Raw genomic sequence first — 13,280 nt, forward strand, 5'->3', positions numbered from 1 at the left:
TAAATATTTTATTCTGTGAACTGCCCTGAGACTTCTGGGTATAGGGTGGTATAATAATAATAATAATAATAATAATAATAATAATAATAATAATAGCAACTGCTTGCTGGCTTCTCAAAACTTTCATAATGTCTGAAAGAGCACATGGCGCAGTATAACCCACTACTCTGCATGTCAAAATGTGAGTTCTGGTTAAGTCCAAGCTGCCATCCCAAGGTCCGTTAGGGGTTGGATTCAGTGGAATTTCAGCAGCCAAACTGTCTGCAAAGTTGTAGCTAAGGAGTTTATAATGTTTTATTTAATTATTTAATTTACAAAAGTTTCTAAATACCACCCAATTACATGAATTGTCGAAGCTGGGTGCAAAGTAGACCACAAATCAATCACAGTAACGATTGGCTCATTTAGAAAAGGGAAACAGCTGAATGGGTGTGTTGCCATAAGAAGGGTATTCAAAAGATGTCTTAAGGTTAATAGTGAGAGCATGAGGCTGGACTAGATAGACGTTTGACCTGATCTGGCAGAGGACACTTTGGTTTTTTATGGGAATTTATGCATATTGGTATAGTAAGCTGATATGTCAAAAAATGGCCACTGCAGCTACCTGATATAAGTTTGAATGAAACCACCCTCAGAAACATTATTAATGGAGTTTCCAAGCTACCTACTAATGGGGGGGGGGGGAGAGACTTGTTTTGCCTTCTGCAGAGAAAGATAAATAATTTTAACTTTTTTGCCTTCCTACCATCACCCAATGCTCGCGAGCAGTCATGCCCTTCCTAAGTAATGAGCCATTACTGCACACACTGTTTGAGACAAGATGAGATAAGCTAGAAATATGAAAAGGTTATGAGAAAAGAACAATCCAGTTCTCACTAGAGAATTACTCGACAAGATGGAAATAACATGAATAAGTAAGCAACCAAGGACCGAACTGTATATTTGTCAGCCTAGGAACATTAATTTTTTGTTCTTTTCTATTTCTTGACTTTGACTTTTTTGCTAGTAATTATTTTTGTCCTTTACCAACCGAAAGTGACTTATTTTCCTGTACTTTTCTTTTTGTTTTGTTTTTTAAGGCTATATATGTACGTAAGAGTCACACTAGACCTGATTTTAAGTTTTAGATCACATGCTTGCAAAAAGGCCATGTCTCTCTGTGGGGGTTGGCGAGTGGTGATTGTGGGCAGCTGACTTACTCTTCTTTTGCCCAAGAGAGCCACTGGAAGGTTGGGAGGAAGCAGTGGATCATTGCCCCAGCTTTTGTTCCCATTGCTAAGGCTGCAATCCTGGCCCCAACCACATAGGATTTACTTCCCTTTGGATTTACTTTCGAATAGACAAGGTTAGGATTGAAAATGATTTTCTTCTTTAAAAGGTTCTAACGTGGTGCAAACCACCCCTCTGATCCAATTCAGGGCATGATTTGGCATCTAGATCATTTTCTGAGATAGCATATTTTAAATAAGCAAGTAAGAGTACCTTAGTTTCCAAAGCTCTTGACCAATATTTGCCTTCTCTCTTGAAAACTACCAACTTTCTATAAATAAAACATGTCTCACAACATTTCCTCATGCAGCACAATTATTTCACTAGAGTATGAAAGGACAAGTCCCATGCTTTCTCATCCCGCCCCCCCCCAATCTCTTATCTTCCCTCCCTCCTCTTCCTCTGTAATCTTTTTCTGTTTAATCTTTGACATGCCAGCAAAGTATGCAAAATTGAGAAAGTTCCAAATATGCATAAGTGGATGGTGTAATACAGTGAAATCTAATTAAATTTACTCATTTCATAGAGTGGAAGAAAAGCAATCAACTCCTGTCATCAACGCAATTTGCATGGCAATTATTTTCTAATGTTGTTGTCCCATGCTAGGCGCATGTCTTCTCTCTCTCTCTTTTGTTTTGTTTCTGACGGTCTGAATTGCTGTGGTGCAGCAAAATGGTGAGATACTAGTTGTGTTAATTAAAGATTATCGGTACCCCGTTGCCTAATTTAGATGACAAGCAGATCTCATGAAAATACTAGATCTGCTATCTACCCGGGATTTATATTTCCCTTTTAAATGAGATTGTATGGGAGAAACAGTCCTCTTCTAGGAAAACCCAACACATGACATATTTCAAATGGAACTTTGCAGGGTTGCATTCCTCTCATTAGGATGCTTGAAGCTGTTCCTTTGCAAATGAATTTCCCACTTACACCTTGTTACAATGATGCACTTTCCTCCGCCATGCATGCATTTCAAGTGCTATGGTGAAACCCTTCCTTTCAGATGTTTCCTATTTGAAGCTAAATGGCATGCAAGGCAGTTCACCCACTGCTATTCATTCCATACACCACAGGGAATAAGGAGGGAAGAGAGATGTAATATTTCAGAGCATTGGCTCAGCTCAAACATACTTTTTCCTTTCCGGAGTCAATCTCTCAAAAAGCCATTTCTGTTCAGTTGTGGCAGGCACTGGTCGTAGTCACCACAATTCTGCACTTTTAATATTTCTTTATTATTATTTGTAACAACTGGGACTTGCAAAAATAAAAAATAAAAAATTGCAGTGTGGTGTGTTCCTGTTCAGGGTTCCCAACAGTCACCCATGCCCTATTCAAGAATACTCCATTCCATCCTGTTTCCCCCTCAGCAGTCAGCATTCCATGGCCTCTGAGGATGCTCAGTCTTCACTGAGCTGTTATGGGGGTTCCCTTTCTTCCCTTAATGTTTTCTTGTACTTCAGGAGACCCCCATTGTTCAGCCTGGACACTGAGATCCAGCTCCAAGGGCCTTATGGCGGTTCCCCTACTGTGAGAAGTGAAGTTACAGGGAGCCAGACAGAGGACCTTCTCAGTAGCGATGTCTGCCCTGTGGAACGCCCTCCCATCAGATGTCAAGGAGATAAGGCACTATACAACTTTAGAAGACATCTGAAGGAGCCCTGTAGAGGTAAGTTTTAATGTTTGATGTTTTATTACATTTTTATATCTGTTGGAAGCTGGCCACGGTGGCTGGAGCAACCCAGTCAGATGGGTGGGGTTCAAACAATAACACTGTTGTTGTTTCCCTGAGTTTACTGGTACTTCCCTATTGATCATGTCCAGTAGTGAACAGCGTGGTGGTCTGAAGATACGTGACTCCTGCTGCTTACTGGGATGCGGAAGGGTGAGGCAGCGGCCAGGTTGGTGCAGTGCAAATTCACTGGCCGAGCCAATCCAGTGCTCCTACCAGTGCATTTGCATGGTGCTGCCCTCCCTGCCACCTTGCCCCTCCCCCTACTGGGAGGTCAGGTGATTGCCTCTCCCTTACCACGCCGTCCACGACTGTGGGTGGAGCTCAGCTTGTGAAGGTGGAAGAAAGTTGGCCAGTGTGGTGTAGTGGTTAAGAGCGGTGGACTTGTAATCTGGTGAACCGGGTTCGCGTCTCCACTCCTCCACATGCAGCTGCTGGGTGGCCTTGGGCTAGTCACTTTTCTCTGAAGTCTCTCAGCCTCACTCATCTCAAAGAGCGTTTGTTGTGGTGGAGGAAGGGAAAGGAGATTGTTAGCCGCTTTGAGACTCCTTCGGGTAGTGATAAAGCGGGATATCAAATCCAAACTCTCCTTCTCCTTTTCCTTCTCCTTCTCCTTCATACTTGGTCCTCTTTTTAGATTATGTCTGTCTCCACCATAAAATGGTGAATTAGTATAGCCCAAGAGATGACATTTTGTGGAAATGTGATGTGGGGTCTGCCAGTCCACTCTTTCCTACCAGAGAATCACAGTGATGACAAGCTCCAGGAATCCTGCCCTCTCTGCCGGGCAGAAGAACTAATGGGGTGATGGGCAGCTTGAGGCTCTCATCCATACTTGCTGCTTGTGCTGAGCTGAGATTGGCTTGGCTTCATCCCACAGAGCTGATTGCCTAGCAGAGGTCACCACCAGCACTCTCATTGGCTGGCTCTCGTCTCCCTTCCTCACAGTGCTGGCCTCTGCTGCCTCTCCCTTGCCCTCTGTGGGTGCTGTCCCACCCAACAGCTGACTGGTGGTGTGTGCACCGCATGAAGCACCTGATCGGGACATTAGAGGCTGGGTGCAAAACAGTCCCGGGCTTTAGCTCTGTTAGCTTGGGACTCAATACACCCCTGGTTTTAAATTTGTGGATATTACTCCTTGGCCCTCCATTTCAAATCAATGAGTTGCTGCAAAGCTTCTTTTCCTGTCTTCTGCTTTAACATGATTTTGTTCAGTTTCGGTTTCAGTTTCTGTTAATTGGTTCTCGTGGGAAACTTGCAGATTCTAGCTTCACCAATTAACTCCAGCTGGTGTCAATTTACTCTTGGCAGAAAGCCCAGGTCTGCTTGACCTAGAAACTACTCACTCTGATTGGTTAACGAGCAGCACTCAACTCTGTTATCTAGGGATTGCTAGCACAGTTTGGTGTGAGGTGTGTTAGGAGTTAGAAGTGCTGTGTATGGTTTTGAGAGAGGGAAAGAGAGGGTTTATTTTGCTTTTATTTGTATGCAGAAACTCTGCTGGTTTTATTTTTCCCTTTTTAATAAATCCTGTAAATAGTTCTTCTGAGTCTAGCTGACTAGTCATCATTGCCGCAACTAGCTTCCTCGCTGTGCAGGAAAACTCTGCTACGTTTGGGCTAAAGCCAATAGGGCTATGCCTGACACTCCAAAGTTCCGTGAGGTTATGGGCATTGTGCTGCCAGCCTGAGTTGCGGTGGTGTCAGCATCAACGGCGTTGGTTCCAGTAGTTCCAGAGGTTGTTGTTCCTGGCTGGTTCCTGACCGTGGTGAGCTGGTGACGCAGCGGACACAAGGACAACAGCTGCAGCGTGTGAGTGCTGGGTGCTGTGGTTCCTGTTTTCTCTCTCGGTGGTCGTGAGTAGCTGGTTCCGGGTTCCAGGGACATCGCTCTCAAGATGACCTCACAACCAGTTCAGATGGCTTTTGAGCGTCTGAATGACTCCAATTACTTGCTGTGGTCGGAACGCATGCAGGCAGTGCTGCAGAGGGATCGTCTCTGGCAAGTGGTGAGTAAGTTTCCTACGAAGCCTGATGATGAAGACCTCGATAAAGACCAAAGAGCAAGGGCCACAATTGTCTTGGGGCTGGAAGATTCCCAGTTGCCATATGTGAGGGGAATCAAGACAGCTAGAGGTGTGTGGCAAGCACTTAAAGAACTCCATGTGCGTGAGACAGCGGTTTCCAAGCTGTTCATTCGCAAGGCATTGTACAAGGCAATGTTACAGCCTGGGGTTACAATGCAGGAACACCTACACAGTTTACAGTTAAAGTTTGCTGCGCTACAGGAAAGAGACTGTGCACTAGACCAGCAGGAGAAGGTGGCTATTATTTTGAGTTCTCTCCCGGAAAGCTGGGACAATTTAGTTTTGTCTCTAGAAAGCATACAGGAGCGTGATCTATCAGTTAGTTACGTTACTGGGCGTTTGATTGAAGAATGGCAGAAGAGGCAAGAAAGGTTGTTGGCTGCAGAGACTTCTACTGGCGGACGGTTTGGAAGGAGTTCTCATGCTGTGCCAGAGGTGACGCAAAAGCAGCGTACCGGTGAGGAGTCAGCGTTTGCTGTTAGGCGTTGTTTCCGATGTGGGTCTTCAGCGCATCTAAAACGACAATGTCCGGAGTTGGTCAAGTCTCAGTTGCCGGTGCAGGAGCAGAGACGAGATCAGCAGCAGCAGCAGCGTAAAAAGAAATTCTTCAAACGAAAACAGTCGGCTCAGCTGGTGACCGGCGAGGTCAAGATTGCTGATGAGAAACAAGCGGTCTGGGTGGTCGATTCGGGAGCGTCTCGCCACATCGTGAATTCAGATGAATTGTTTGTTTCCAAGAACTCAGCACAGCGCAGCCAGGTGGCTCTAGCAGACGGAAGTACTTCCGAAGTGATTTCGGGGGGTGCAGTTTTTGTCCCTTGTCTTCGTGAATGCCTGCAAAATGTACTTTGTGTGCCGTCATTAAGGAGCAATCTGATGTCTGTAGATTGTTTGCTAAAAGCTGGGTTTAAAGTGTATTTTGAAGGAGACAGTTGCATTATTAAGAAGGCTGGTGAGATTTTAGGCACTGCTAAGTCAGAGGGAGGCTTGTTTTGGCTTAAAGCAGGATCTCAAGTTGCAGCAGTAGTCAGTAAATCTCAGCCTGCAGTGAATAACAAAGCTATACATGACAACTGTGTGCACTTATTGCATAGGAGAATGGGGCATGCTTGCTGGAAAAGTGTACTAAAAATGTCTGAATTGGCTGATGGGGGTAATTTAAAGAGTTGTAACAAGTACCTTGATTGTAATGTGTGTAAAAAGGTTAAAACCCACAGAGTCTCTTACCCCAGAAGTGACAGAGTTAGTGAGTCACCGCTACAGCTGGTTCACATGGACGTAATTGGTCCATTTGCTGTAAGCAGGGGTGGATCGCGTTTTTCACTAACAATTGTGGATGACGCCACACGTTATTCTTGGGTTTTTCCCATGAAGAATAAGGGTGACGTGTTCACTAAGTTTAAAGGCTGGGTGGCATCTGTGGAAAGATTTCTGTCCATTAAACTCAAAAGGATTCAGACGGACAGAGGTGGCGAATTTATGTCAAATGCCTTTAAAGATTGGTTACAAAAGCGTGGCATTGGGCATAGAAAAACGAACGTTTTTTCCCCAGAGGAGAATGGCGTTGCAGAGCGAAAAAACAGATCTTTACAAGATATGATGTTTGCCATGCTTGATGATGCTGATTTGCCCATGTCTTATTGGGGGGAGAGCATGCTCACCGCGTGTTATCTCCAAAATAGGCTCTTTCATCAAACAATAGGTACAACCCCGTACTTTAAATTGTTTCAGAAAAAACCCAAAATTGACCATTTGCATGTGTTTGGATCAAAAGCCTGGGTATTAATTCCGAAACAAATGAGGAAGAAGGGAGATCCTAAGACCAAACAGCTAGTGTTTGTGGGTTACCAGGAGCTGGGAAAAGGTTTCCGCTTTGCTGAAGGGACGAATGGCATTGTGATCTCCAGGAATGCCAGTTTTTGTGAACATAGTGGCTGGGAGAGACTACATGCCAATACTGAGGTTTGGTTTGAACCTTCCCAGGAGCTTCATGACTCTGAAGGTAGACACAGAGAGTCAGAGTCTGAGGGGGAGGAAAGTTCAGATAAGAGCTCTCAAGAAAGTGGAAGACCAGTTGCTAAGCAACAAAAGAGAGGTCGTAGTTCTGAGGAGGAAAGTGGGTCAGAAGAAAAATTTTCTCCCAGAAGATCTAAAAGACAAAACAAAGGAGTGCCTCCAGTGCGTTTTTCTCCTGATACTGCAAATGTGTTTAGTGTAAGTGCAGAACCCAAGAGTTTTCAGGAGGTGTTAAAGTTACCAAAAGAGGAGGCAGAGCGCTGGAAACAGGCAATGGAGGAAGAGATGTCCTCTCTGAATGAGCACAAGGTTTTTACACCAGTAGCAGCGCCTGAGGGGGCAAAGATTGTAGGCTGCAGGTGGGTGTACAAACTTAAACCTCTGGTGACAGGAGAGTACAAATACAAAGCTCGTTTAGTTGCTCAAGGATACTCTCAGAGGCCTGGAAAAGATTATGACGAGACTTTTTCCCCTACTGCTAAGGGGGACAGTGTAAGGCTGATTCTAACGCTTGGAGCAAAGAGAAAACTCCTGTTAAACCATTTTGATATCCAGACTGCATATTTACATGCACCAATATCAGAAGACCTGTATCTAGCTGAACCGCCTGGTTATGAGACAGGTTCCAATAGAGTGTTGAAATTAAACAAAGCTCTATACGGTCTCAAACAGGCTGCAAGATCTTGGAACAGATGTTTCCATGAGGCCTTAGTGTCATTTGGTTTCAAGCAGAGTACAGCTGACAATTGTGTTTATGTACGTGGTACAGGCAGTGATCAAGAATTTTGTCTGATTTATGTAGATGATGTATTGTATGCCTGTAAAACAGATAAACAAACTAAAAGGTTTGCCAAGCAATTGTCCAGTAAGTTCAAAGTGAAAGACTTAGGCCCGGTTAGGACATATCTAGGGTTGGAAGTGTGCTGGGCCCAAGATGGCAGCTGCCTAATTAGTCAGCAGAACAAAGTTAAACAACTACTGACTACATACAGGATGCAGGATTGCAAAGGGGCAGCGGTGCCTATGGATCCAGGTTTCATAAAAACACTTCACATAGATGAGAGTCCTGAATTTGAACACCCTGATGTATATCACTCTGTAATTGGAAGTTTATTGTATATAGCACAGTGGTCCAGACCTGATATTAGCTATGCAGTAGGCATATTAAGTAGATTGGTCTCAAAACCCACACTAAATGCCTGGAAAGGGGTAAAACAAGTTCTGAGGTATCTCAAACAGACAATTGGCTATATGTTACAATTAAATTCTTCAGAGGATGAAATGTTGAGTTGCTACTGTGATAGTGACTGGGGAAATTTGCCAGATAGAAAATCTGTCACAGGACTAGTTATAATGGTCGGTGGAGCTTTAATCAGCTGGCGGTCACGCAAGCAAGATGTTGTAAGTGTGTCATCAACGGAATCAGAGTATGCCGCATTGAGTGAATTGTGCAACGAGGTGATTTATTTCAAGCATTTGTTGGCAGATTTAAATGTAAATTGTGGAGAACCAGTACAAGTTTACATTGATAATCAAGCTTGTATAACATTAAGTAAAACAGAGGGTTTCAAATCGCGTTCCAAACATATCTCTGTAAAATACCAAAATGTACGTTGCTGTGTACAAGACAATGTAATCACCTGTACTTATGTGTCAAGTGAAGAAAATGTAGCAGATGTGTTAACTAAACCATTGGCAAAGATAAAGAACAAGCGAATGTGCAAGGGTTTAGGTTTGCTGGAAAAATGATCTCCTACATAGGTGTATTTGGTGTTAATTGTTCAGCAGAATCTGTGAGGGGGTGTTCAGTTTCGGTTTCAGTTTCTGTTAATTGGTTCTCGTGGGAAACTTGCAGATTCTAGCTTCACCAATTAACTCCAGCTGGTGTCAATTTACTCTTGGCAGAAAGCCCAGGTCTGCTTGACCTAGAAACTACTCACTCTGATTGGTTAACGAGCAGCACTCAACTCTGTTATCTAGGGATTGCTAGCACAGTTTGGTGTGAGGTGTGTTAGGAGTTAGAAGTGCTGTGTATGGTTTTGAGAGAGGGAAAGAGAGGGTTTATTTTGCTTTTATTTGTATGCAGAAACTCTGCTGGTTTTATTTTTCCCTTTTTAATAAATCCTGTAAATAGTTCTTCTGAGTCTAGCTGACTAGTCATCATTGCCGCAACTAGCTTCCTCGCTGTGCAGGAAAACTCTGCTACGTTTGGGCTAAAGCCAATAGGGCTATGCCTGACACTCCAAAGTTCCGTGAGATTTGTGATTTTATAATGGTACAGTATTGATTCTGTCTCATTGTAATATTCTTTTAATCCTTGTGTGCCACCCAGATACATCCATTTATAGGGTAGTCTTTAAATTGCATAAATAAATACTATAAATAATAAACACCTTCACACAATGAGGGTGGTCATGGTGTATACACATACGTAATGGACTGAGAATTGTGATATGACACCATAAATGCATCCATTTGTCTCTACTTCAGCATTGGCTTCTTAAATCAATAAAAAGTAGGATTCATTCATCTGGATATGCCCTCAGGTGTTGTGGGGGAGCGATCACAGCTCAGTGACAAGGATTCAGTCCCTGGAATCTCCAGCTTAAAAAGGATCAAGTAGCAAGGGAAAGAGCTCTGCCTGAGATCCCGGAGAGCTGCTGCCAGTTAGAGCAGACAATATTGGCCAAGATGTACAAATACAGTAAATGGATCCTGCATGAATCAGCTTCCTTTGTTCTCCCTATTAATTTCTTTCCATCAGAAAACACTTTTAAAATCGTAACTAGAAGAAGCTATTCTACCTCGTATTTAGACTGATTTGATCAATCTTTTCCTCTAGGAAACGGGAGGAGAAAGATCTCAGCCTGATCTCAGTGCTTTTCACGGCTCATATGCTCTCCCACGAAGCTGATGGATCAGAGCCCAGAGGCAGGAAGTCTCAGGTTAAACTGTTTGCACAATCTCAAGTTAGCATCTGGTTGGCAAAAACCTCTGCCAGAGACCCTGCCAGTCAGAGTAGGCCATACTGGGTTAGATGGAGGCAGCTCAATGCATTCAACTCAGCCAACTTCCCACCATCACTTATAAGGCCAGATAATCCAAAACAATTGTACAAAGATGTGCTGATTTGCTGAGCCTGAGCTAGGTGCATTCTTAGATGGTGGTGGGGTTCTGATGACTCTCCCTATGCTTTGAAACAATGCATGAAAAGGGTTGTGGAGTTGCTTTAGACCAGCCCCAACCTCACCACTGACATCTGCAGCAACTATTCCTCTTCTCCATCTGTATGGTTGGCCAGGGGGCGAAGGGCTCTGCATATTTGCTGATACTCTTCCATATGAGGCAGGACTGGTTGGGTCAGGGGTCCCCCTCGTGTGGAAGACACACAGAAGCACATGCCAGCTGACTGCATGGAGGCTGGCTTTGCACGCCTCAGAGAGAGAGGTGAGGCTAGTCCATGTGCTCTCCTCATGTCTTTTTTAAATGTGTGGCAGGTATCCGAACCTCCTTTTGTGACATGAAGGATATTCCTGCATTACATTTTTTTTTAATAAATGGAGGTCTATGGTAGGGAAGTCCATTTCAGTTTCTCTTAGTTTCTCATTATTCCAGTCTGAAGTTCTCCACATCCCCACATCAGTTTGAGGTGTTCTTTAAAAAAAAAAAAAAAAGGCTTCATAAAAAATCACCATCTTTTTAGTACAAATTAGTATAAATTTAGTACAAATTAGTCCCAATATACACATTTTTACAAATTAAAATCTTCCCTAATATAATGCATTTTGTATGTTATTTTTCCTAATACGTGATTTTCTATGCACACTTTATCCTAGCAGATCACTGGGCATTTTCAACTGCATTGCAAAATTCAGAGCAGTGAGAATTTTGAAGGATTGGTGTATTTTGGTTCAGTTGTTTTGGAAACTGCGAATTAGGTAGGTCCCCCTTTGAATGTGAACTGAATCGAATTTCTCCCCTATCTACCCCCAGTTTATAGTTTCATATTTTTCTAAAGCTATGTATTTTTTAGGTACCAAGAGTGTGGAGCTGATTCCAGCTCCTTATTTCCAGGCTTCACCTGCTTCTTACTGGGGGCTGCTTGATGTTTTGATTTCCACCAGAAGAATGTTGACAAGTTTCTTATTAGCTGTCAGGGAACTGACATCAGAGCAGAGGGGAGAGGCGAGGCTTCCAGATTCTGCAGGAGAGGGAACGAGTAAGGGAAGAGAGAGAACGTCATCTGGGGAAGGAAGTCCAGGTGACACCAGGAAGAAGGGAGAGGCAGAGAGCATCTCGGAGGTGAGGCTCTGAGACTCTTCCAGTGAAGTCAGTGAGGAGGGTGGAGGACCACCACTCGGCACGCCCACTCTGCGCAGAAGGCTTCCGCGCAGAGAGGCAAGGCGAAGGTTGTCCATTAAGGAATTCTTATGCTGGAGGAAATTTAGGAGACGCCCACTCACGGATTCTGCTAGCGACTGAGCAGCAGCGCAAAGGGCTGCTCAGTCAGGGAAAGACACAACCACCCCTAAGCAGTTTGGAACGGCTGGAGATTTACACACAAGCAACCCCATTTCCCGTGACATTAGCATTTATGGCTTTCAGAAAAATGAGGCTGGCAGCCTCACTTAACACCTCCCCCAGAACTGGTATTTATCATTTTTTTTCTTGACAGGACCGTTGTCAGTGGCTGACAGCTGCAAGGGCAGCCAGCAGGGGCCGAAAGGAGGAAGGGGCAGATTATTCCTTAATGAGTTCTTGAAATATTTTGAAGTGAGGTCTTCCTTTCTCCCCTGCCTTGCCTTGTTCCATTATTGCCCCCTGCTGACTACTGGTGGAGATAAAGCTATAATGACAATGCATGTTTGCCCAAAGCCAAATCCCGGTATAACCAGCCATTTCTCTAATGCAATACATCATCTATCCAGAAGAATTCAAAACTTCCTCTCCTTTCAACAACAGGCTTGATGTCACTGCTGGCTGCACACTTGGCTTTTTAACCTGTGCTTAGATAAGTGTCACAATTAAATATCAGACCTGACATGAAAATAAATAGCAGTGGTTAGACAACATTTGTTGTCTTGGACCAGAGAGCTCTGCTGTGAAAGAAACACGATGCTGTCTTCCTCCTTTCTCCAGCTCATCTTTAGCCTTTTTACCCTTTCTCTCCTCATTTAATAAAAAATAATGATTCCCAAGCACCTACATGTGCTTTGTCACCTTAAGTAATGTGAAAAATTGACAGGAATAAGCGTGATAGAGCGTGTATAAGAAAGATAAAACAGCATCAGGCAAAGCTGGCTTATATTGAGGAGGACCACTGGTCCATTGGGATCAGTACTGTCTACACGGACTGGCAGCAGCTCTCCAGATTGTCAGGAAATGAAAATAAAGCTGCCAACATTGTAATGCAGCTGTACAAATCTATGGCACGACTACATTTGGAATACTGTATATAGTTCTGGTCGCCTTGCCTCAAAAATTATATTAGAGAGTTGAGAAAGGTTCAGAAAAGGGCAACTCAAATGATCAAGAGGTTGCAGTGTTTGGGACTTCTTAGTTTAGAAGAAGACAAGTAACTTTTTCTCCCTCTCACATAACACCACAACAGTGGTGGATGTTGGAAGATTCAAGACAGATAAAGGAAAGAATTTCTTCATGCAGCACTTAGTGAAACTATGGAACTTGCTCCCACAAGGCAGTGATGGCCACCAACCTGGATGGCTTTAAAAGAGGCTGGGGCAACTTCATGGAGGAGAGAGCTATCCATGGCTTGCTATGATGGCTAAGTTCTGCCTCCTTCGTCAGAAGCAGCAACACTTCTGAATGCCAATTGTTGGAAGCCGCAGTAGGAGAGAGCGCTCTTGTGCACAGATCCTGCTCGAGGGTTTCCCACAGGCATTTGGTTGGCCACTGTGAGAACAGGATGCTGGACTAGTCGGGCCACTGGCCTGATCCAGCAATGGGACCATTCCCAGTTCTACCAGGAGATGATGGGGATTGGACCTAGGACCATCAGCACACAAAGCAGATGCTCTACCACTGAGCTATGGGCAGTCCTCACAATGCTAATTACATTACTGTTAAATATCAGTAAATTAGGGAAACATAAAGATAAATGGCTGGTTTGCATTATTAAAAGGAATGGTGGGCGCGAGCCATATATTAGCCCTATTT

The 13,280-nt window shown here is 43.9% G+C and overlaps 1 protein-coding gene across 4 annotated transcripts in view; it reads right to left on the reverse strand.

The window, feature by feature from the left end:
- The window catches only part of MTUS2 (microtubule associated scaffold protein 2), a 321,603-nt gene that overhangs the window by 63,529 nt on the left and 244,794 nt on the right, over positions 1-13,280 (reverse strand). The window lies entirely within an intron of this gene.

Source organism: Podarcis bocagei (assembly GCF_964188305.1).
Source record: "Podarcis bocagei genome assembly, chromosome: 6".
In the NCBI taxonomy this organism is placed as follows: domain Eukaryota; kingdom Metazoa; phylum Chordata; class Lepidosauria; order Squamata; family Lacertidae; genus Podarcis; species Podarcis bocagei.